The sequence below is a fragment of the Aotus nancymaae genome, unplaced genomic scaffold (assembly GCF_030222135.1).
Source record: "Aotus nancymaae isolate 86718 unplaced genomic scaffold, 86718_ANA_hifiasm-v0.15.2.pri h1tg000033l, whole genome shotgun sequence".
NCBI lineage: Eukaryota > Metazoa > Chordata > Mammalia > Primates > Aotidae > Aotus > Aotus nancymaae.
The window spans coordinates 17,606,774-17,634,107 of record NW_026988447.1 but is presented as its reverse complement, the minus strand read 5'-3'; the positions used below and the strand labels follow the sequence as shown (position 1 = coordinate 17,634,107).

At 37.4% G+C, this 27,334-nt stretch overlaps 1 non-coding gene across 1 annotated transcript; it reads left to right on the top strand.

The window, feature by feature from the left end:
* Nucleotides 1-2,618: 2,618 nt before the first annotated feature.
* Nucleotides 2,619-2,725, top strand: LOC135277844 (U6 spliceosomal RNA). Its single transcript, XR_010345425.1, has one exon. It is a non-coding gene; the product is annotated as a U6 spliceosomal RNA (small nuclear RNA).
* Nucleotides 2,726-27,334: the final 24,609 nt, after the last annotated feature.

Genomic DNA, 27,334 nt, shown 5'->3' with positions numbered 1-27,334 from the left:
GCATTTTTCAACATACCATTCAAATTCAGCTGTCCTACATCACTAGTGACTGCCTTGGTTCCAGATCCAAAGAGCAGCCTCTCAATTACCAATCTGGCTTTGGAGAGTAGACCTACCTAATAACAAGGAAAAAATGTACAACTAGTTAAAGACTGACTGTCTGCAAAGGTCTCTTTTCACTTACCCGCAGCACCCAATCTCCCTTCACCCAGTGTCTCCAAACTCTTGATTCCAGAGCAGCGGAAAGCACATGAGCTTTGGGGTCAAGACTCAGTCTCAAGTCTCAGTTCTGCTACTCAGCTCTCTGCCCTTGGGCATGTTGCCAACCAGTCTATGCCTCCATTTCCTTCTTTCTAAAATAGGCTTCACATTCTCACTTGTTAGGGCTCCATGAGATTTTAATGAGATATTTTTGGAAGTCTTATGTGTAAGTAGTCAGTGGCTTCCTAGAACCACAGGATTGTCATGGGCATTAAGGAAATATCTGATTGAACACTACAAAGGGAGTCCTAAAAAGTCCACCAAGTTTCTCCATGTTTGCAAGAGAAACAATTCTGCAATTTTGTATAATCTCACTATTTATTACTCTCTACTCCAGCATTCATTTATCTAAAAAAGCCTATTAATTACATGAAAAAATAACAACCCATTGCAAGACTGCTTCTGTAGATAATGATCTCAAAGTAAGAAGAGCAAAGTCAATAAATCTGTTTCCATAGCTTACCTGTTTGCTACCTGGATATTGGCCAGTCTACTCTTGAGGATCCCCAATTACTTGCAGATTGTTCAAATCTCTCTAGGACCATGAATATGAGAAGGCGAGTCTACAACTTCTCTTTGTAATTTAAATTAAAGTCAAAAACTTCTTCACTATAAATAGTTGAGTAACCATGGGTCAGGAGTGGTGAGGATGGTCATTACTAAGGAAAGTAAATTCAACCTTGACCTGTACTCAAAATAAATCATGTTAAGGTCAGTGAGTACTTACAGGGTGAAGAGGAGCTGAGTGAAAAGAAAAAGTTGAGTTTAGAAATACAGTAGTTTCTGCTATACTCAGTTTCACTTGCCATAGTTTCAGTTACCCACAGTCAACCGCAATCCTAAAGGATTATACTGAAAACTCCAGACCAGGCATGGTGGTGCCACACCTGTAATCCCAGCACTTAGGGAGGCTGAGGCAGGTGGATCACAAGGTCAAGAGATCAAGACCATCCTGACCAACACAGTGAAACCCCATCTCTACTAAAAGTACAAAAATTAGCTGGGCGTGGTGGCATGCACCTGTAGTCCCAGCTACTCAGGAGGCTGAGGCAGGAGAATCACTTGAATCCAGAAGGCGGAGGTTGCAGTAAGCTAGATTGCACCACTGTACTCCAGCCTGGGTGACAGAATAAGCAGAATGAGACTCTGTCTCAAAAAAAAAAAATGAATAAGAAAAAGAAAACTTCAGAAATAAACAATTCATAAGTTTTAAATTGCAAGCTATTTTAAGTAACGTGATGACATCTCAAGCTCTCCTGCTCCATCCCTCCTGGGACTGGAGTCATCCCTTTGTCCAGTGTGTCCATGCTGTAGAGGCCACCCACCTGCTAGGCACTCAGCAGCTGTCTCTGTTATCAGATTGACTATTGCAGTATCTGAGTGCTTGTGTTCACATAACCCTTATTTTAATTAATAATGGCCCCCAAGCACAAGAGTAGTGGTAGTGGCATATTGTTATAATTATTCTATTTTATTCTTAGCTATTGTTAATCTCCCAAGATGCCTAATTTATAAATCAAACTTTATCATAGCTATATATGTATAGAAGAAACCATGGTATATATGGGATTTGGTACTATCCATGATTTTAGGCATTCACTGGGGGTCTTGAAACATATCCCCTTGGAAAAGAGGAAACTGCTATAGTCAGTATCTGCTGCACATAGGAAGCCTATTAAACACAGTTAAACACACTTCTAATATTCTATCATCTTGAACTTTATATAGGTCCCTGGATTTAATGAATAAGATTTTGCCACATTGAAAATTGTCGCAACAGTTGTTAACAATTCCAAATTAAATTAGTGCAAACATAGTAAGGATAATTGAGAAGAGAGCTAACTAGCTAATGTATAATTTCATGAAGTGTCAAAAGCAAGCTGACAAGAAAATAGTAATATTAATTGATACCAACTGGCTTCTTAAAACATATCTAGCAGCCCCTCTTGGGATATGTGATTACTGGGTCACAGTCCACAGATTCATGTGGCATTTGGAGTGAGTCCTGCATCTCTCAACATTCTGGACTGTGAAAAACCCTCAGATGGAGCAATGATCTCACTCAGCGTAAATCATGCCAAGCCTTGGGTAACTCTCTGATCCTGTACTCTCTGGAACAATGCCAGTTCCCAAAAAACTGTGGAGTGTAGCACATTAATGTCTCAGAAGGTGGGAGGTGGAGGGGGGTGTAGATTTTCTGTGTTAAAATGTTAATATGATTATATGAGTTTAAATGTTTAAAGGAAGATAATTAGGACTTTACAGGGCAAGTTGATGATTTTCTCTTTTTCTCAATACCTTCTTTAACTAATTGCAAAAGTAATGCCCACTTGGAGGTGATAGAGAAACCCAAAGAAGTGCTTGCTTCAGCAGCACATATCCTAAAATTGTAACAGTACAGAGAAGATTAGCGTGGCCCCTGGGCATAGACGACACGCAAATTTGTGAAGCATTACATTTTTTAACTAAAAAATAAAATAAGGAAAAGCCCAAATAAATGAAATTAAATTCACCAGTAGTCCCCTCCATTCTGAAATGACCATTAAAATAATTTATTAGGAATTTGGCAATGTGGAAGTTGAACCAGAACTATGATGACAACACTGGGGGCAAGAGGGAAACTTTGGCTAAGACAGAAGCACAATGATGCTCAGGACAAGAAGAAAAGGGGTAAAAAATTTTTAAAAGAAACCTGTAAACTTTAAGGATTATTTTGGTGAAAATTAGGTAGAACATTGCAAGGGAAGTGCACATCCTCATTGTCACCCTAGACCAGCTCACAGGGGTAGAAGCTGAGATTCACCTTTGTAACTTTAGCACCTACCACACCTGAAAGAAAGAAAGGAACTCCTTGCTGTCACTCACCCCAGTCAGACTCTCAGGCAGAACTTGCCTGTGTGAGAAACAGCTTGATTGTACATCAATGAAGCAGAGTCCTTGTGATTTGTCCATTTAATTTCCATTTAATTCATATTCTACACCTTTTTTGCTTTCTCAGTCCAGAGCATCTTAATACATAACATATCTGTCCTCAAAGCAGTCCTGTTGTCCTGCTTTCAGGTTCAGATGACATCTTTCCCTTTGAGGTATTGCCCAGAGTCCTTCCGGCAGTTGAATGTTATGTATATCAAATACTTCCTATTTTAAGTCAGAAAATCACAAACATACTCCACAGTTAGGGAATATTTGTTCAGCTATTTTCCCACAATACAGTAGCATGCAGAGAAAAACAGATAATGGTGGTCAATTTCAGTTCAGCTCACTGCAACAAATATTGATTATGTGTTATGTGTCAGCAATGATCCCAGGTATGAGTACGTAACAATAAAGACATTCTCCCATCTTGAAAATCTCACAGTCTGAAGAGGGGAGACAGATATAGAAATTATTTTTGTACAATTGTTAAGTGCAAGTGTCTCTGGTACATGAAAGAAAGAAGGATACTTCAATTAACTTTCCTCTACTTATAAAACTTACCCTTCAGTTTGTTTGGTTTGGAATTACTTTTCATTCATTAAGCACCTATTACATATGGCTGGCCTTGTATTAAGTGCTTTGTAGATATTATCTCAACTCTAACAACCCTCTGAAATGAATATTACTTTCCATATTCTAAGCTTTACTGAGGCAGGCTAAATTGGCAAATTTAAAAATACCATATATTCAAGGTGTACACTGATGTTATACATTGTTAAATGATTACCACAAACAAATAATATATCCATTACCTCATGTAATTACTTTTTTGTATGTGTAGTGAGAAGACTTAAGATCTACTCTTTTAGCAAATTTCAAGTGTATAATACATTATTATTAACTATAGTCACCATGGTGTACATTAGGTCTCCAGCACTTATTCATCATAGAACTGTCAATTTGAACCCTTTGACCAACATCTCCCCATTTTCCCTACCCCTAGGTCCCTAGTAACCATCATTCTTTCTCTGCTTCTATGTACTCAACTTTTTTAGAGTCCACATATAAATGAGGTCATGCAGTATTTTTTCTGTCTCTGGCTTATTTCACTTAGCAGAATGTCTCCCAGATTCATCAATGTTGTCGAAAATGGCAGAATCTCCTTCTTTTTTAAGGCTGAATAATATCACATTGTAATATTATATATATATATACACACACTACAATTTCTTTATCCATTCATCTGTCAATGGACACTTAGATTGGGTTCAAATCTTGGCCATTGTGACTAAAGCTGCAATGAACATGGAAGCATAGATAATTTTTCAAGGTACTGATTTTATTTCCTTTGGATATATGCCTAGAAGAGGGATTTCTGGATCATATAGTAGTTCTATTTTTAATTTTTTGAGGAATCTCCACACTGTTTTCCAAATTGGTTGTACGAATTTACATTCCCACCAACAGTCTACTACGTCTACTAGTGTTCCTTTTGCTCACATCCTCCTTAACACTTGCTATCTTTCATCTTTTTATAACAGTCCTAAGAGGTGTAAGGGATATCTCACCATAGTTTTGATTTACATTTCCCTGATGATTAGCAAGGCTGAGTACCTTTTTGTATACCTGTTGGCCATTTTTATGTCTTCTTTGGAAAAATGTCTATTCAGGTCCTTTACCCATGTTTTAATCAGTGTATTTGGCTTTCTGCTGTTGAGTTGTTTAAGTTCCTTATGTATTTTGGGTCTTAATACCTTATCAGAAATGTGGTTTACAAATATTTTCTCCCAATCTGTAGGTTGCCTTTGCATTTTGTTGACTGTTTCCTTTGCTGTGCAAATCTTTTCAGTTTGATATACTTCCATTTGTTTATTTTTGCTTTTTTTGCCTGTATGATAACCAAAATAACATTCCAAAGCCAATGTCAAGAAGCCTTTCTCCTATGTTTTCTTCTAGAGTTTTATGGTTTCAAGTCTTACAAGTAGATCTTGAATCCATTTGGAGTTGATTTTTTGTGTATGGCATAAGATAAAGGTCCATTTTTATTATTTTGCATGTGACTATCCAGTTTTCCCAGCACCATTTACTGAAGAGACTAACTTTTCCCCATTGTATATTCTTGGTGCTCTTATTGAAAATTAGTTGACTATATATTCCTGGGCCTATTTCTGGGCTTTCAATCCTGTTCCATTGGTTTACATGTCTGTTTTTAGGCCAGTATGAAACCGTTTTGGTTACTATATATACAGTAACATAGCTTGAAATCTGGAAGTATGGTGCTTCCAACTTTCTACTTCTTTCTCAAGATTGCCTTGGCTATTCAGGATCTTTTGTGGTTCTATATGAAATTTAGAATGTTCAGGATCTTTTGTGGTTCTATGTGAATTGTTTTTTGCATCTCTCTGAAAAACGCCATTGAAATTTGATAAAGATCGCATTGAATTTATATATTGTTTTGAATAGTGCAAACATTTTAACAGTATTAATTCTTCCAATCTATGAACACAGGATATCTTTCTATTTATTTGTGTCTTCCTCAATTTCTTTCCTTAATGTGTTGTAATTTTCAGCGTATAGATGCTGAAATGTAAATATTCTCTCCAAAATTCATGTTGAAACTGAATCTCTATTGATAGATTAATGCCCTTATAAAAGAAGCTTCAGAGCGTGTTCACCTCTCTTACACTTCCATCTTCCACCATGTGAGAGTGCCAATGTGAGAAGACACAATCAATGAAAAAGGCCCTCCCTAGATACTGAACCAGCCAGTTCCTTGACCTTGGAAAAATAGATATCTCCATGAGACAAATCTTTCCTTGGTACAGCCCATGCCACAGCTTTCACCAATTAGAGTAGGGTGTCTGAGGCTTTTGATTCTTTATAAATTACTAAGTCTCAAGTATTTTGTTACAGCAGCACAAATGGACTAAGACAACAAATCTGTCACCTCTTGGGTTATGTTAATAAAATCAGAAAAGAAGAGACATTACAATGGAAGCCTCAGTAGTAAAATTTTAAAAGATCACAAGGGACTATTATGAACAATTATATGCCAATATATTGCATAAGTGGAAATGGATATGTCTGTGGAAATATATAACCTATCAAGACTGAATAAAAAAGAATTCAAAATCATGAACAGATTAATAACTAATAAGAAGATTGAAATAGTAATCAATGTCCTCCCAACAAATAAAAGCCAAAAACCAGATAGTTTCATCACTGTATTCTACCAAATATTCAAAGAAAAATTAATACTAATAATTCTTTTCAAATCCTTCAAAAAATAGAAGTAAAAGGAATGTTTTTAACTCATTTCATGAAGCCAGCATCATCCTGACACCAAACCAAATAAAGATATCACAAGAAAAGTAGACTATAGACCAATAACTTTGATGAGCATAGGTGTAAAACTCCTCAATTAAATATCAGCAAACTGAATTTAACAACATATCAAGAGCATTCTACATTATGACATAGGGAGATTTATCCCCAGAATGCTAGGCTGGTTTAACATACAAAAATCTATCACTGTCATATACCACATTAACAAAATAAAAGATAAAAATCACAATTATCTCAATTGATGCAGAAAAAGCATTTGACAAAATTCAGCATCCTTTAATGATAAAAACTCTCAACAAAATAGTTATAGAAGGAAATTTCCTCACACAATAAAAGTTATTTATGAAAAGTCCACAGCTAACAGTATAATCAATGGGAAAAAAAACTGAAAGCTTTTCCTCTAAGATTTGGCATAAAGCAAGGATCCCAACTATCACCACATACATTCAACATAGTACTTGAAGTCTCCACCAGAGCAATTGGTTAAGAAAAAGAATAAAAGACATCTAAATCAGAAAGGAAGTAGTAAAACTATTCCTGTTTGCAGATGACACGATCCTATAGTTAGAAAATCCTAAGGGCTCCACAAAAAAACTATTAGAACTAGTAAAGTTGCAGTTAGTAAAGTTGAAGTATACAAAATCAACATTAAAAAAATATATAAGGCCTGGCGCAGTGGCTCAGGCCTGTAATCCCAGCACTTTGGGAGGCTGAGGAGGCCAAGGCGGGCAGATCACGAGGTCACGAGATCAAGACCATCCTGGCCAACATGGTGAAACCCGGCCTCTACTAAAAATACAAAAAAAATTAGCTGGGTGTGGTGGTACATGCCTGTAGTCCCAGCTACTTGGGAGGCTGATGCAGGAGAATTGCTTGAACCCAAGAGGTGGAGATTGCAGTGAGCCAAAATCCCACCACTGCACTACAGCCTAGGTGACAGTGGGAGACTCTGTCTCAAAAAAAAAAACGTATAATGTTTAAATTTAACAACATTCTGCAACTAGTAAAGTTGAAGTATACAAAACCAACATTTTAAAAATGTAATGTTTAAATTTAACAACATTCTGCAACTAGTAAAGTTTCAGTATACAAAATCAACATTAAAAAAATTTACATCATTGATCATTAGAGAAATGCAAATTAAAACTACAGTGAAATACATTAAAAAAATTTACATCATTGATCATTAGAGAAATGCAAATTAAAACTACAATGAAATACCATCTCACACCAGTTAGAGTAACTATTATTAAAAAGCCAAAAAATAACAGATGCTGGCAAGGTTGTAGAGAAAAGGGAATGCTTATACACTATTGGTAGAAATGTAAATTACTTCAATCATTGTAGAAAGCAGTGTGGTGGTTTATCAAAGAGTTAAAAACAATTACCATTCAACTGAGCAATCCAATTACTAGGTATATATCCAAGTGAATATAAATCATTCTATCATAAAGACACATGCACATGTATGTTCACTGCAGCACTATTCACAATAGAAAATACATAGAATTGACATAAATGCTTATCAATATTAAACCCAATAAAGAAAATATGGTAGATATACACCATGGAATACTATGCAACCATGAAAAACAGTGAGATTATGTCCTTTGCAGGGACATGGATGAAACTGGAGGCCATTATCTATAGCAAATTAATGCAGGAGCAGAAAGACAAATACAGTGTGTTCTCACTTACAAGTGGGAGCTAAATGATGGGAACACATGGCCACATAGAGGGGAATAACACACACTGGGACTTACCTGATGGTGGAGGGCTGGAGTAGGGAGAAGATTAAAAAAACATATTAATGGGTACTAGGCTTAATCCTTGGGTGATGAAGTAATCTGTACAAAAAACTCCCATTGCACAGGTACATATTTCATGTACCTGTGAAATGAAAATAAACATTAAAAATTAATTTAAAAATTTTAAAAACAGTTGCATTTCTTTACATTAATAACTATCTAAAAAGAAAATCAAGAAAATAAATCCATTTACAATAGTAGTTTTAAAAAAAATACTTGTCAGATCTTAAAGATACAAAAGCTAAAACTCATAAATTAGAAAATTTGCCCAAACCATAAAATTAGTAAAATGACAAAGTCATAAGTTTGCATCAGAATGCAATATTACAGTCTTCAAACAATCTTACTTTTTTCATGATTATACTTATCTGGGGCCACTGAAGTTCTCACAATTAACTCAATATCATGCATTTCATCTCTTAATATGCAACCATGTTACAAAGCTAGTTTAACTTTGGAGATATCAAAATCAAATAATTACAGAAGAAAAATATGCCACTCTGCTTTGGTTATATAATCTCTCTTAATCAATAATTTCCAAAGATTTACCATGGCCTTTTAGAAAGATTTCTATCCAAAACAAAAACCCTGGCATCTGTTGTAATCTGTTTCACTTCCACCATACAGCCAGTCTTTACAAAGCCCGTTTTGAGCCATCTTCACCCATAGGTAAAATCATTTATCAGGAATGTCTAATTTATCATATACTACCCCAAAAAAATAAATCTCCAATATATAAAATGTTCAAATTACTAATGGCAATATAGAGGAAAAAATCCATTTGAAAATGTTACAAAAAAATGCAGTAATACATGTGAGGTGCTTGGAAGGTCAGGCAAAAAGGGAAAGGCCAATTTTATTGTCATTTAAAAACTGGAACTACACAATGAATTGTTCCTTTATGTTTTAGACTTGCTGCTCCCACTCATTCTCTGGGCTTCTTCCTGTTATGCAGTGTTTGGAAAACATTTCCAGTTTGGTTGAGAAGTAATTTGGACATTTTTCTCTAGCCTGTCTGAACTGATAACCTCCAGCTGTGTTGCTAAGCAGTCTGTGGATGCTTATGAAGTTATCTATAAAAGAGAGCAATTCACCATCAAATGAGTTTGCACTTCCTTAGACATTCAAGTCTTTTTCCCTTTTTGCTTATCCGCACCACCTCTTGAGTTTCTCCTTACACTAGAGTTTACTTTTTCATTAACACAGACACAAAATACAGTTAATAAATTTATTTTGATGGAGAAAAAACATTTTTTCCAACTGAATGTTCAAAAAATAAATTTTGAGAAAAATAGTCTCACACAAAACATGGATATACACTAAAAGGTTAAGAATGGTAATCTCTTGGTGATAGAAACATGATATTGTAATTTTGCTTATCCTTACTTTCTAACTTTCTACAATGCAGATATATGGCTTTTAAAAAAATTTTTTAAAACCACAACTGTGAATCAGCTCAAAATTATGGCAGTTGTAATGTTATTGTCTTGTTCAAATAAAAACTTTATATAATTTGAATTTGATCCTAAGAGAAAACTAAAAGTTCTTTAGTCTGGATGCAGTACACAACAAAACTGAATTTCCAATGAAGTCTAATTATTTTTCTCTTGAATTAGTTAACTATGTATGCTAGCCATGAAAAATAGCAAGTATTTTTGACATTTTAGACTTATTTTAATTTTAGTCCTATGGATAGAGTCAATGCTTACTGTCAGTTCTATTTATTGGAGATTCTCTATTCATCTTTCTATCCATTGCTGTTTGTTCTCTAACAGCATCTTCCAGAAGGGCACTTAGGGGAAATGTATTATTTGACTTTTTAGAAGTGCAAATTTTTTTCCCATATTTTTATATTTGAGGTTTGTTTGGCTGGGGATTAAATCCTTGGGTCCCTGTGAAATAATAAGAAATATATGTAACTGCCCCCAGCCCCTGGCACAGAGCTCCTAAAATCCTTGTAATTTCCTGAGTGATAGGGGTGCTAGGAGAATCTTTTGTTCTAATATTTGATCTTTGACTCTGGCTCCTGAAAATGAGTGCCTAAATCCCTTGGAATTTACTGAGCAATAAGAGCATATTTTGTTCTAATGAGGTGACTTTTGCTGGGCTCCTAAATGAGGGCTAGTCTCCAGGATGACCAAACCATGTTTGGAAGTTTGGAGCTTTCAGACTCACCCCTCATTCTCTAGAGCAGAAAGAAGGCCTGAAAATGGAGTTAATAACCCTCCATAAAAATCCTTGAACTATAAGGTTGGGAAAGCTTCTGGATTGGTCAATGTATCATGTGCTGAGAGGATGGTACAACCATGTCCATGGGCACAGAAGCTCCTGTGTTCAGTCCTTCCAGAGCTTGCATTGTGCCTCTCTTTATCTGTATTCTTTATTATATCCTTTATTGATAAACTGGTAAATATAAGTAAAGTGTTTTCCTGAGCTCTGTGAGCAGTCCTAGCCAATTATTCAAACTGAGTTGAAGGTCATGGGAACCCTGATTTATAAATGGTAGGTCAAAAATATAGGTCACAGCCTGGGACTTGTGATTGGAATTTGAAGTAGGGGATAGTCTTCTGTGACTGAACTCCCTTAACCTTGGGATCTGGGGCTACCTCCAGGCAGACAATGAAAGAATTTAATTGAATTATAGGCCACCTAGCTGGTATCTACTGGAGAGTTGTCTGGTTTTTGGGGAAAATCCCATACACATCTGGTGTCACAAGTATTGTGTTGAGTGATGAGTAAAAGTGGGAAAATAACTTGTCCCCCCATATCTCAGAGTTACTTTTTCTTTCCTGAAGATTTTTCATATATTTCCCTATTATATATTCATGTTGAGTGTTGCTGAGGAGAGATCCAAGTTGAACCTGATTTTCTTCCCCTTATAGATAGCTTGTTCTTCCCTGCCTCAATGCCTAAAGGATTCTTTATCTAAAGTCCTTTCATTTTACTTGGATATGTGTGGTTGTTAAACTTTGTGTGTTAATTTTTTCCTATAACAGTGTGTTTTCTTTAAGTCTTCAAATCTTTGTATCTTCTTTGATTTATTCTTTGTTTTCTGGCTTACATCTTAAAACTTTTTAATTTGTTTGTCTAAATTAGAGATACCAAACACCGATGACCTTTGTCTTTACTATCTCATTTTCTCTCTTTTGTGTTTTGAAAGTTTTTTCACTTTTCTCATTTCTATCTCATGTGTTCATTTCTGTGTTTTGAACAGTGTCTTACTCTCTTGAGTTCATTTCCATGTTTCTCTGGTATCTGACCAACTTTTCTAAACTCTTGTATCTTTGCTTTGAATTTTATTTATTATTTATTAACTCTGTCAAGTCCTGGCAATGCATTTTTATTTTATAAAAGTCTTTGTTGCTTCTTTAAGATTTTATTGATGTCGTGGAGAGTTTTGGTCACAATTTTCATGGACTTTGTGGCTATATTTATCTGGTAACCTTCGTGTGTTACTTGTTTTCCCTGTTCCTTTAGTATAATAATCCTGATAGCCAGAAGTCAAAAGAGATCATTTAAAGTGAACTTGTTGGGAGGTGGGGCCAAGATGGCTGAGAGGAGACAACACGGGAAGGCAGCTCCCAGCAAATGAGATGCAGAGGGCTAGAAGGCTTCATGATTCCAAGTGAGGTGCCAGGTTCATTTTGGGGGGACTGGAAGGACTCTGAAAGTAGCCCAGGGAGGGAGCCAAAGCAGGGAGAGAGCCACCCAGGGAAAACGAACCACAACAGGGCAGGGCGCGTCCCCACCTATAACATGCAGTGGGCTCGGAGGGCCAGGGGACTTCACTCAGTGCTCCAATTTGGATCCTGTGCTTACCTCATCCCTCCTGCAACCCATGGTCCACGAGAGCCCTGCTAGACTGAGGGGCGACGTGGGTTGTCAATGCAAATCTGAGCTACGGCTCCCGCCTGGTGCCATAAGGTGTCAGCCGGACCAGGGAGGAAGTTTGGACTTCACCCAGCAATCTGACTGAATCCGAGGCAGCCCAGCAACGCCTCTACAGGCCAATAAAGATATAGCTCCAGCTGCAACAGAAAAAACATCCACTCTGAGATTTCTCCCAAAATCACCAACTTCAAAGATCAAAGGGAGATAAATCCATGAAGATGGAAAAAAAAAAAAAAAAGCGCAAAAAGGATGAAACCTTCAAAGGCCAGAACACCTCTTCCCCTCCCAGGGATCACAACTCCTCACCATCAAGGGAACAAAACAAGACAGAAAATGAGTGTGACAACTTGACAGAAGCAGGCTTCAGAAGGTGGATAATAACAAACTTCTCTGAGTTAAAAGACCATGTTCTAACCCAATGCAAAGAAATTAAGAACCTTGAAAAAAGATTAGACAAAATGCTAACTAGAATAATCAGCTTAGAGAAGAACATAAATGACTTGATGCAGCTGGAAAACACAGCATAAGAACTTCACAAGGCATGCACAAGTTTCAAAAGCCAAATCGATCAAGCAGTAGAAAGGATATAAGAGACAGAAGATCAAATCAATGAAATAAAATGAGAAGGCAAGATTGGAGAAAAGAGTGAAAAGAAACAAACAAAGCCTCCAAGAACTATATGGGACTATGTGAAAAGACCTAATCTACACTTGACCAGCATACCTGACTATGACAGGGAGAATGAATCCAAGTTAGAAAACACTCTAGAGGATACTATCCAAGAGAACTTCCTCAACCTAACAAAGCCGGCCAACATTCAAATCCGGGAAATACAGAAAACACCACAAAGATATTCCTCAAGAAGAGCAACCCCAAGGCACATAATCATCAGATTCACCAGGGTTGAAATGAAGGAAAAATGCTAAGGACAGAAACAGAGAAAGGTCGAGTCACCCACAAAGGAAAGACCATCAGACTCACAGCAGATCTCTCGGCAGAAACTCTACAAGCTAGAAGGGAGTGGGGGCCAATATTCAACATCCTTAAAGAAAAGAACTTTCAAATCAGATTTTCGTATCAAGCCAAACTAAGCTTCATAAATGAAAGAGAAATAAAATCCTTTATGGACAAGCAATTGCTGAGAGATATTGGCGCAACAAGACCTGCCTTACAAGAACTCCTGAAGGAAGTACTAAACATGGAAAGGAACAACCAGTATCAGCCACTCCAAAAATGTACTAAATGGTAAAGAGCATCAACACAGTGAAGAAACTGCATCAACTAATGGGCAAAATAACCAGTTAGCATCAAAATGGCAGAATCAAATTCACACATAACAATATTAACCTTAAATATAAATGGGCTAAATGCCCCAATCAAAAGACACAGACTGGCAAATTGGATAAAAAGTCAAAACCCATCGGTATGCTGTATCCAGGAAACCCATCTCATGTGCAAGGACACATATAGGCACAAAATAAACGGATGGAGGAAGATTTACCAAGCAAATAGAGAGCGAAAAAAAGCAAGAGTTGCAATCCTAGTCTCTGGTAAAATAGACTAAAAACCAACAAAGATCAAAAGAGACAAAGAAGGGCATTACATAATGGTAAAAGGATCAGTGCAACAAGAAGAGTTAATGATCCTAAATATATACACACCCAATACAGGATCACCCAGATACATAAAGCAAGTTCTTAATGACCTACAAAGAGACAGACTCCCACACAATAATAGTGGGAGACTTTAACACTCCACTGTCAATATTAGACAGATCAACCAGACAGAAAATTAACAAGGATATCTAGGACTTGAACTCAGATCTAGACCAAGCAAACCTAACAGATATTTAAAGAACTTTTCACCGCAAATCCACAGAATATACATTCTTCTCAGCACCACATCACACCTACTCTAAAATTGACCACATAATTGAAAGTAAATCACTCCTCAGCAAATGCAAAAGAACAGAAATCATAACAAACAGTCTCTCAGACCACAATGCAATCAAATTAGAACTCAGGATTATGAAACTTACTCAGAACCATGCAACTTAATGGAAACTGAACAATTGGCTCCTGAATGTTGACTGAATAAACAATGAAATGAAGGCAGAAATAAAGATGTTCTTCAAAACCAATGAGAATGAAGATCCAATGTACCAGAATCTCTGGGACACACTTAAAGCAGTGTCTAGAGGAAAATTTATAGCAATAAATGCCCACATGAGAAGCAAGGAAAGATCTAGAATTGACACCCTATCATCAAAATTGAAAGAGCTAGAGGAGCAAGATCAAAAACACTCAAAAGCTAGCAGATGACAAGAAATAACTAAGAGCAGAATTGAAGGAGATAGGGACACAAAAATACCTTCAAAAAATCAATAAATCCAGGAGCTGGTTTTTTGAAAAGATCAACAAAATGGACCACTGGCCAGATTAATAAAAAAGAAGAGAGAAGAAACAAATAGATGCAATAAAAAACAATAAAGGGGATATCACCACCGATTCCACAGAAATACAAACTACCATCAGAGATTACTACAAACAACTCTATGCACATAAACCAGTAAACTTGGAAGAAATGGATAAATTCCTGGACACTTGCACCCTCCCAAGCCTAAACCAGGAAGAAGTCAAAACCCTGAATAGACCAATAACAAGGTCTGAAGTTGAGGCAGCAATTAATAGCCTACTAACCAAAAAAAGCCCAGGTCTACATGGGTCCACAGCCGAATTCTACCAAACATACAAAGAGGAGCTGGTACCATTCCTTCTGAAACTATTCCAAACAATCCAAAAAGAAAGAATCCTTCCCACATCGTTTTATGACACCAACATCATCCTGATACCAAAATCCATCAGAGACTCAACAAAAAAAGAAAACTTCAGACCAATATCCGTGATGAACATAGATGCAAAAATCTTCAATAAAAAACTGGCAAACCGATTGCAAAAGCACATCAAAAAGCTTATCCATCACGGCCAAGTAGGCTTCATCCCGGGGATGCACAGCTGGTTCAACATAGGCAAGTATATAAATGTAATCCACCACATAAAGAAAACCGAAGACAAAAACAACATGATTATCTCAATAGACGCAGAGAAGGCCTTCAACAAAATTCAACCAGCCCTTTATGCTAAAAACTCTGAATAAACTAGGTATCGACGGAACATATCTGAAAGTAATAAAAGCTATTTATGACAAACCCACAGCCAATATCAAACTCAAAGGGCAAAAACTGGAAGCATTCCCTTTGAAATCTAGCACTAGACAAGGATGTCCTCTCTCACCACTCCTATTCAATATAGTATTGGAAGTTCTAGCTAGAGCAATCAGGCAAGAAAAAGAAATAAAGGCCATTCAATTAGGAAAGGAGGAAGTAAAATTGTCTCTATTTGCAGACCACATGATTGTATATTTAGAAGACCCCATCGTCTTAGCCCAAAATCTCCTGAAACTGATAAGCAACTTCAGCAAAGTCTCAGGATACAAAATCAATGTGCAGAAATCACAAGCATTCCTATACACCAACAACAGACATAAAGAGAGCCAAGTCAAGAACACACTGCCATTCACAATTGCTACAAAGAGAATAAAGTACCTAGGAATACAACTAACAAAGGATGTATAGGACCTCTTCAATGAGAACTAGAAACCACTGCTCAAGGAAATAAGAGAGAACACAAACAGATGGAGAAACATTCCATGTTCATGGTTAGGAAGAATCAATATTGTGAAAATGACCATACTTCCCAAAGTAATTTATACATTCAACACTATCCCCATCTAGCTACCTATGACCCTCTTCACAGAACTGGAAAAACCCACCTTAAACTTCATATGGAACCAAAAGGGAACCCACATAGCCAAGTCAATTCTAAGCAAAAAGAACAAAGCTGGAGGTATCACACTACCTGACTTCAAACTATACTACAAGGCTACAGTAATCAAAACAGCATGGTACTGGTACCAAAACAGAGATATAGACCAATGGAACAGAACAGAGGCCTCAGAAGTAACGCCACACATCTACAACCATCTAATCTTTGACAAACCTGAGGAAAACAAGCAATGGGGAAAGGATTCCCTGTGTAATAAATGGTATTGGGAAAACTGGCTAGCCATGTGCAGAAAGCAGAAACTGGACCCCTTCCTGTCACCTTACACTAAAATTAACTCCAGATGGATTAAAGACTTAAACATAAGACCTAACACCATAAAAACCGTAGAAGAAAACCTAGGAAAACCATTCAGAACACAGGCATAGGCATGGAGTTGACTACAACACCAAAAGCATTGGCAACAAAAGCCAAAATAGACAAATGGGATCTAATTAAACTCCAGAGCTTCTGTACAGCAAAAGAAACAATCATTAGAGTGAACTGGCAACCAACAGAAGGGGAATAAATGTCTGCAATCTACTCATCAGACAAAGGGCTAATATCCAAAATCTACAAGGAACTAAAACAGATTTACAAGAAAATAACAAACAAACCCATTCGAAAGTGGGTGAAGGATATGAACAGACACTTTTCAAAAGAAGACATTTATAAGGCCAACAAACATATGAAAAAATGCTCATCATCACTGGTCATTAGAGAAATGCAAATCAAAACCACATTGAGATACCATCTCACACCAGTTAGAATGGTGATCATTAAAAAATCTGGAGACAACAGATGCTGGAGAGGATATGGAGAAATAGGAACACTTTTACACTGTTGGTGGGAGTGTAAATTAGTGCAACCATTGTGGAAGACAGTGTGGTGATTCCTCCAGGACCTAGAAATAGAAATTCCATTTGACCCAGCAATCCCATTACTGGGTATATGTCCAGAGGATTATAAATTGTTCTATTATAAAGACACATGCACAGCTATGTTCATTGTGGCACTGTTTACAATAGCAAAGATCTGGAATCAACCCAAATGCCCATTGATGATAGACAGGATAAGGAAAATGTGGCACATATACACCATGGAATACTATGCAACCATAAAACATGATGAGTTCGTGTCCTTTGTAGGGACATAGATGAATCTGGAAACCACCATTCTCAGCAAACTGACACAAGAACAGAAAATTAAACATCACATGTTCTCACTCACAGGCAGGTGTTGAACAATGAGAACACACGGACACAGGGAGGGGAGCATCACACACTGGGGTCTGTTGGGAGAATAGGGGAGAGATAGCGGAGGCAAGGATGTTGGAAAGGGATAACATGGGGAGAAATGCCAGATATAGGTGATGGGGGGATGGAGGCAGCAAACTACCTTGCCATGTATGTACCTATGCAATTATCCTGCATGTTCTGCACATGTACCCCAGAACCTAAAGTGCAATAACAGATATATTAAAAAATAAAAATGAAAAATAAAACCTTAAAAAGATAAATAGATATAGTGAACTTGTCAAGTAAAAATACTTTAAGTCAAGTATTTACTTACGGGTAAATATTTAGAAAAAGAATATAAATAACTAAAACCAAATCGTTGGGTAGAGGTAGCCAGAGAATGTAGAAATATGCTCATTTTCTCATCGCTTATAGTATGGAGTTGATATATTAACTAAAAAAAAATAGATGATTAAGAATATTTAATAAAGTTTCAACCAAAAAATAACTAGTTGAACAAAATACAAACCTTTCAAATTATCAAAAGAAATAGAAAGCAAAGTAAAGGCAGCTTATTTATGAGTTTTTTAAGTTATAGAAACAGTGAGACCTAAAATAATGAACAGAACTAACAAATAGACAAGGAAACTAACTCAAAAATAAAGAGAGAGAAGAAAAACTGATTGAACTTAACAAAATGCTAAGACATAAAAGAAACAACTTTAAAAAGTGATTCAAAAAAGTTGAAAGAGAAAAATAATGGGCAAATCTGTCAGCATATATAAACGTTAGGAAAGAAGCAGTCATGATCTTAAGAGTCAGACTCAGCTGAATTGAAGGCCAAAAATATTTAACCAAGATGAAGATATTTTATCAGAATAAAGGATGCAACACACAATGGATATCTAAGAGTAACAAATACCTATGCACCTAACAACCAATCATCAACATTTATGAAGCAAAAACATGAGACACTACAAGAAGAAATATACAGAAATATATTAACGGTAGTAGTTTTTATTCATTTATCCCAGCTTATGAAAGCTCAAACAAAAATAAATAAGAATTTATGGGAAAATGCCTAATAAAGTAGATATATATGCTATTTTTTAAAAACCACTTTCATACTCTGGAAAGAGATGATAAACATTTTTTTCCAAATGTCCATGGACCAGTCGTATTATTTTTTTAAAAATCTTATAGTAGCCTCCTAAAAAAGAATGCTAAATTCTGAAGGAAAAAAAGTAGAAATAATATTTTCTAATCATATGAAAGACTGTAGACTAAAAACACAACAGTGTGGTCCTGGCATATATAGAGAAGAACAGAAAATAAAACAGAATATATCCAAAAATAAACCCAGTACATAGAAAAATTAACAAAGTGGCATTTAAGATGTGTGGATGACTGAATTACTTTATAAATACTGTTGGAACAAGTAGATAGCTATCTAGAAAATAAATAAAATTGGACCTTGTGGCACAGACTATGAATTATCCCTCAATATCCATTCTCCGCTTCTTCTTTTGTCACAGAATCCCTGATTTTTAGCTGGATACATAGTTTCATTTCCCTGATTCCCTGACTGTTCACTATGGCCTTGTGACTTAAGTACTAGCCAGTAAAATGAATACAGAGTTGATATACAGCTTTCAAGAAGTGTTTTTAAAGGGGAATGATATGCCTTTTTCCATCTTTTCCTCCTTCCTGCTGGCTGAAATCAGTAAGTCTTGGATGGCATTCCAAGAGCCATCTTGGACCATAAAGTGACTTTGGAAATAGAAGTTTCTGACAGTGAAGTAATGAGATGGAAAGAGAAAGAATCCTTCATTATGAAATATTATACAAGCTCTGACTCTGCCTGAGAGAGACACAGAATCTTCAATCTTATTCAGTTTCTCATAACTTTAATTATCATTAACCAGTATAGTTCCTTTCGTCCCAGTATCATATCTTACACCAAAAAAACTCCAGAAGTCTTAAATATTTAAACGTTAAAAACAAAACAAAAACTATAAATGTATGAAAACATCAGAAAATTATTTTTATAATTTTGAGGTAAAAAGGCCTTTCTCAATACAACAAAAAACCTAGACAACAGAAAATGAAAGGTTGATAAATTCAACTACATAAAAACTCTGCATGAAAAAAAAACACCATAACAATGTTAAAAGAAAACGATAAACTGGATAAAATATTTACACCATATTTTGCATTACACTAGGGCTAAATACCACTAGCTCTGCTGAAAAACTGGCAATGATTATGAAAAGACAGTTTATAAAAAAGAAAATGTGGAGAAAAGACTTATGACCTCCAGAACTATAATATAGTAAGTTCGTGTTGTTTTAAGCCATTTAAAAAACAGGAAATGTGAATAACTCTTAAACATGTGAAAAGATGCTCAGTCTTACTCATGATTACAGAAATACAAATTAAAGTTACTAAGAGGTAGCATTTTCTACCTATTAGATTGATAAGAATCAAAAACTTGGTAATACCTAAGTTCCTGTTTTCTCAAAAGCTTGCCCAAAGGATATATTATCAGTGTGAATTGGTACAACGTATTGAGAGCAATTTGACAATATATATATGAAAAGCACAAGTGTGCATAGTTTTTGAAATAGGATTCCTGTTCCAGATATTTATGCTACAATACATATGAATATTTGCCAAATTCTGAATGCACAAGGACATGCATCATTGCATTATTTGGAAAGATTAGGAAGGACCTAAATGTCCATCAATAGGAGCTGGTTAAATAAAATACAGTATATTTACACAATGGAATTCTATGTAACTGTTAGAAGGAGCTTTCTATATACAAATTTGAAATTTAAAAAAAGATATATTGTTGAGTGAGGGAATGCAGAAAAATATGTGTATTATCATTCCTTTTGGGCTTACAGAAGCAGATAAATATATATATACACATACATACATATGTTTGCTTCTGTAATGAATATCTTTCTAAACATATGTAAGAAACTCCTAACAAAGGTTGCCTCCAGGGAGGAGAAGCTGGCCAGGAGAGAGGAAGTAAGGGAAATTTACTCTTAGTATTCATGACTCTGTGCATATTTTTAATGCTGTAATATGTTCATATATTACCTATTCAAATTAATCATTTAATTAGGTTTAAATATAATAGAATAAAAGGGAATGGCTCACACAATGAAAAAGATAAAAATTATAGTCTATAATCTCCAATTAAATGTATCAACCTGAGCTAATGTAAATGCTTGAAAAGGTATGTAGGCTTTCAATTTCAGGTAGCATTCCAGATGAAAAGTTGAAAGATTTCAATTTGACAGCTCTGTAAAATGCATTGTTGCAACAGATCTAATGTTAAAATAATTTATTAATAATTGAAACTTTTAAAAAAATTGAAACTTGAAAAAGGGACAATGTTTATTTCATTGTGAAAAAGCAACAGTTACAGCATTCCCAAAATAGCCTTAGTGTTCTGTCATTTAAAGAAAATTAGTATGGAAGATCAAAGCAGGAAGATTGCTTGCTCCTAGAAGTTTGGGACCAGCCTGAGCAACATAGTGAGACTCTGTGTCTACAAAAAAAAAATACAAAAATAAGCCAGGTGTGGTGGTATGCACCTGTAGTCCCAGCTACTCAGGAGGCTGAGGTGGAAGGATGGCTTGATCCTGGGACGTGGAGCTTACAGTGAGCCGAGATTGCACCACTACACTCCAGCCTGGGTGACAGAATGAGACCCTGCCTCGAAAAGAAAAGAAAATTAGTAAATTCAATAAGAATAGTAGTCTTTGTCTTGTTCCCAGCCACCCCCCAGAGCCGGTGACAGAACCTGACACAGAATAAGGACACAAAAATACTCTGAGTAAAATAAAACAACCAAAAACATAATGCTATAATATATCACTGAAATTCATTGTAAATTGCTTTGCTTTAATAAATATTAATCCAAATTTCTGCTGTTCTGATTTTCACAATGTCTAGGGTCTCACTGACTTTTTACCTGGCACATTAACTGTACTGTTAGCTCTGGAGAACAGACTGTAAGGTTTACAATTTAAGGGCAAATTTTCATATTGTGGCACTTTCTCTACACACACACACACACACACACGCATGTCCACACACACCCGCACACACATGCTCACACGCTTCTCACTTTTACTGTTGTCAGGCTGCTCACTTCTCATACCAGCTGCTCCTCCCACCTGCTCCCTCCAAACATAATGTAAAGCCTCCATCTGATGCGCAGAAGGGGCACCGACAAAGATAAGAATAAGTTTCTGAGGCTGATTCTATTCTCCATTGGGGCAGAGGGTGTTGAAAGAGTTCAGAAACCAGGTAGCAGAAAGATAATGTTGTTTCAGTCTAGACATGAAAATAGAAACACTTTAGCACCAATCAGAAAGTAAAAGAAATTGTCCTTTTGGTGAAGGATTTTTCCTTTCAGATGATGTTCAAAATCCCAAATCTCTTGCTAAGAATGAAGGGCATTTAGTGATAAAGATATCGTCTCTTCTGAGAAAGTCAGGGAATTCCTAATAAGAATTATTCCCTTAATTTCCATGTCTTAATTTCCAACTAGTGGTAGGGTTCTTCAGTAAGGTCATTTTAGGCGTGTTCCTCATCAAATAAATTGATTAAAGAATTTGGGCACTCTGAGTTCCTTGAAGGATATCCTGAATGCAGTGTTTTTTGTAGTAAAACTTTCAAAAGTAGCTTATAATAAAATAGTTTTGTTAAGTTATACAATAGGAAGATGGAATTGAATAACCAACCCATGTATTTTTTTTAATTGTCTAATTAAGATGAACTTAGCTGGATAATATAGTGGATTGTACCTGTAATCCCAGCATTTGGGGAGGCTAAAGGGAGAGGATCATGTGAGGCCAAGACTTTAAGGCCAATCTGGGCAACATAGTGGGACACTGTCTCTACAAAAAAATTATTTTTTAATTAGCCAGGCAAGGTAGAGTGTGCCTATAGTCCTACCTACTCTGGATGCTGAGACGGGAGGATCACTTGAGAACAAGATGAGGCTGCAGTGAGCCATGATTGTGCCACTGCACTCCAGCCTGGGTGACAGAGAGAAACCCTGTCTCCAATATACATAAATAAATAAGAATAAAAAAATAATTAAGATAAGCTTAATTAAAATTATGCTAAAATCTGACTTTTATCTTTCATGAAAGTGTAGCTTTTTTGGTTCAATTAAATTATTTTTTAATTTTAATTGGAATGCATCTGCTATGGGAATATAATCCAGTCAATTCAGTGATAATGTCACAGGAGCCACGGCTAAGAAGGAAAGCAGTAGGAGTTGGGAGAAATCAGGTCAAACAGCAAAAATAAGAGGCAAAAGCCATGGTGGAGAATCAGGTTGACAAGGAATAAATGTAACAGTCATCTACAAAACAGAAGCCTAGGGTCCGGCCAAATCAAGATAATAATGCGAAAAGGATTTGATGAGACAAAGTGAATATAAGCAGAGAGGTTTTTGTTCAAGTGCAGCACTGCCGAGGGAAGGAAAGGAACTACCAATTGTATATCAAAGCCTGACTCCTGGGAGTTCCATTCACACCTTATCCAACACATATTAATTGATAATATTTTCTATACAAAACCCTATGCTGAGTACTGGGGTAAACAGAACAGTTTCTAACTTCATGGAGCTTATAGTATGGCAGGGAGCAGGGAGTGGGGAGCAGATCAAATAAATAAATAACCTCATTAGGAAGTAAGCAAGTACCATATTTAAGATTATGATAGAGATATGAAGGAAGAAGCAGGATGCTGAGAGGCAGTGTAATCACCTAGCCTGTGTTAGCCTAACTGACTCCATGTTGGCAGTAGGCTCCAGCTTGACTTCTCCCTCCCTGCCACAGCCCCCACAGTTTCATAGCTGGGTTATGCTGTACTTAGAAGCTTTGAACCATTAATAGTGGTTCACATGGTTCACAGCACCTGTAACCACATCCTGCTTGGCAAGTCTACCTCCTACTGTGAATACCTTCCTTGGTGATTGATAGTATGGAAAGTTCCCCCGGCTACCCCCTTGATGATTGTATGGAAATACCCTTAGCAACCAAGAATCCTGGAAACCTCCTGCCCCCTGGTTACCAGCTTCCTTATCTAACTTGCTTGTTCTGCTTCTGTAAAATTCTGCTTCAGCTAGGCTCCTCCTCCTCTACCTAAATCAAGGTATAAAGGGAAATCAAGCCCCTTCTTTGGGGCTGAAAGAATTTTGAGCATTATCCATCTCTCAATCTCCAGTTAATAAAGGACTCTTAATTTGGAACTCAAACCATGGCGTGTTTCCTTCTAACTCGCTCGGTTATAACAGCAGAACCAGGAAAAAGGACCTATTTTAGAAAGCGTGGTCATGGAAGGCTGAGAAGGGCCAGCCATGAAGAAAAGTGAAGGAAGAGCTTTTTAGACAACAGGCACAGCAAGTACAAAGATCCAGAGGCAAGAAAAACTCAATCTATTCAAAAAACTGCAAGAGAATCCATGTGGCCACATACTGGTTCTCCTGGGGTGGCTCCCAACACCCATCATAGCTTATCCAACAGCTCACAACCCTCTTGAAATCATAGCTTTTTGGAGTGCCTAAATTATTCTTCCTCTTTTATTTCTCTTTAGAAATATTATCTAAATCATACCCTCAAGCTAGTGATAAATAGAAAGGAAATTTTCTTTGCATGTTGCTTTTCATTTTGTTTTGTGTTCATATAATGATACACTTCAAGCACAAAAAAACACTGGGAAATTGTTTAATCAATGAATATGCATTTGTATGTGTGCCTACAAAAGCCCACCCACCTGACTCAGAATCACCAACCCTTCCTTGTTCATGAGGTTACCATGGCATCCATCTTTTTGGAGCACACAGCTCATTTCCACATCTAGCTGTGTTGGCCCCACTAGGTCTCAGTGGGGAGGAGTCTCTTTAGAGAGCTACTGCTAGAGAGAGTCAGTAGGTGGCTAGACCTGATGAGAGAATGAGATATGCAAGATTAAATGAATCATGCAGTCTGAAGTCAATTCCCTACCTTGTATTTGTTGGTGGTAATGTTAACACAGTATTTTAAAAATAAGTTTTTAATACATGAAAAAGGTTTGATCTTTGGTCTACAAGCTAGCAATACAAAAAAAAAAGTCACATTTCTTTATTTCCTTTCTATAAAACTAAATAAAACTCAATCTCCATTACAACAGGTTATGGGAAATTCAATTCTAATCATTATGGGGTTTTGTTTCTTCCTACTCACTGCCACCTCCAACTTGAGGTCATGCGAAGGTCTCCCAGCTTCATTTAGAGAGGTAAAAATGACATTATCTGAAGCCTCTAGAATCGGACTACCTAGATTTGCATCCTGGTCCTGCCACTTACTAGTGTGAGATGTTGGGTAATTTAGTTAACCTCTCTGATGATTAATGGAGATATGATAGTAACTACCTCATAGAGTTTTTAGATGATAAGTGAGTTAATATATACAAGTATCTTAGAATAATGTCTGGCATTTAGCTATGCAGCAAATATGTATCACCATCATTGTCATCATTTTCACATGATGTGAAGATATCTAAGAATTTTCTCCAGTCACTGGTTCACTGGTTATCAGAGAGCCTCAGTCTCCCAACCCAAAGGACGTCCTCATATTACAAGGTCCTGCTGCTTCTGGCTGGAAGAGCCTAAGCCTCTGAGGTGTTGTCCCCACTCCAGGAAAACACCTGGGAATGACCCACAGGCCCCCACCAACATTCCAACTATTTCTCAGGAATCTCTTTGCAAGCATCTCCCCATCTTCCTCTCTTAGCACCACGAAAAGCCTCCCCTCCCTCTCAGAACACCCAGCAAAATTCTTCAGTGAGCTTAGACTTCACAACAAAATTCAACTGCAGAAACTAATAGAAACTCCAAGCAATTTTTGCTGCTGAAAAAAGGCTGGTTACCTGCTGTGTGGGGAGGAGTCAGGGGAATAGAATCACACAGAGAGAATAAATACAAATCTTTACTTTCCTGCCACACTGATTCTGTCATGCTTGCTTAGACTGACACATGCTCTAAAAGACTGAAAATATTATACAACCAATGGCAGTTTCGTGAGTGAAAACGAATCTGTCTTCAGTAGTGGCTCATTGTTCCTGCCTGATTCAGGTGGTGCTCCAGAATAGAAGAGCAAAAGGACCATGAGAGAAAGCACAGGAGCTCTACTAGGTTTCATTTCTAAAAGAAAGGGAGAGAGGCCAGGCACGGTGGCTCACGTCTGTAATCCCAGCACCTTGCAAGGCCAAGGCAGGGGAATCACTTGAGATCATGAGTTTGAGACCAGCCAGGCCAACATGCTAAAACCTCATCTCTACCAAAAAAATACAAAAATTAACCAGGCGTGGTGACCAGTGCCTGTAGTCCCAGCTACTTGGAAGGCTGAAGCATGAGAATTGCTTGAACCTGGGAGGCAGAGGTTGCAATGAGCTGAGATTATTACTGCCCTCCAATTTGGGCAACAGAGTGAGACCTTGTCTTAAAATAAAAATACAAATAGATAAAAGAAAGTGAAAGAGAATTTGGGATTCCCCAAATGACTGGGCAGTGTGATTTGCAACCTCCACTTGAATTTGGGGGCCATCAGAATTTGGAGATTCACCCACATTCAAAACAAATCCTGAGATACAAGATGGCCAAATAGGAACAGCTCTGGATTGCAGTTCCCAGCAAAAATGCAGAGAGTGAGTGATCACCGCATTTCCAAACGAATTTTTACTGCCCACAGACCAGGAGAGTCCCAGGCAGAAAAGTACCACAAGTCTCTAGCACAGCTGTTTCAGCTGGCGCAGTGGGTCTCCGCACAAAAACTCACACAAGTCTGGGTGCCATTTCAACTGGCACCTGGAATGCCTGGGAGACAGAGTTACCGGTTCAACTGAAAAAAAGCAAGCTGAAACAGGGAGCGGGGTGATCTGGTTCAGCCTGTCCTAACCCCACAAAGACCAGCAATCTGAAACGCTCTGGATTGAGAGTTTCGCAGCAAGCGCAGCTGGACCTGGGATAGTCCAGCTCTGTGGGGGAAAGGGCATCCGACATTACTGAGGCAGTCCAACACTAAAGAGGCAGTCCGCCATTACTGAGGCAGTTCACCATTGCAGAGACAGTCCGCAATTACCGAGGCAGTCCGCCATTACTGAGGCAATCCACCATTACCAAGGCAGTCCACCATTATAGAGACAGTCTGCCATGACTGAGGCAGACTGCCATTACCGAGGCAGTTTTAACTATACCTCTATAAACAAAACTGCAAGGAAGTTCACACAGCAGCTGGGCAGAGCCCATGGCAGCTCAGCAATGCCTCTGCTGGCAGACTGTGACTAGACTACCTCCATGCTGGACAGGGCATCCCTGAAAAAAGGCAGCAGCGCATCAGGAACTTATAAATAAAGCTCCAACTTCCCAGGACAGAGCACCTGGAAAAAAAGGCGGTTATGAGTTCTACTACAGCAGACTTAAATGTACATGCCCAGCAGCTCTGAATGGTACAACAGAGCTCACAGTTCAGCACCTGAGCTCCTATAATGGACAGACTGTCTCCTCAAGCAGCTCCCTGACCCCCATATATCCAAAGAGACACTTCATAAAGTAGAGCTCAGGCCGACATCTGGAGGATATCCTTCTGCAACAAAGATAACAGAAGAAGAAATGGGCAGTAACCCTTACTGTTCTGCAGCTGCTGCAGGTGATCCCCAGGCAAGCAGGGTCTAGAGTGGACCTCCAGCAGTCCTACAGCAGAGGGGCCTAACTATTAGAAGGAAAACTAAAAAACAGAAAGAAATAACTTCAACATTAACAAAAAGAACGTCCACCCAGAGACCCCATCTGAAAGCCACCAATTACAAAGACCACAGGTAGATAAATCCACAAAGATGGGAAGAAACCAGCTCAAAAATGACGAAAACACCCAAAACCAGACCACCTCTCCTCCTCCAACGGATCACAACTCCTCACCAG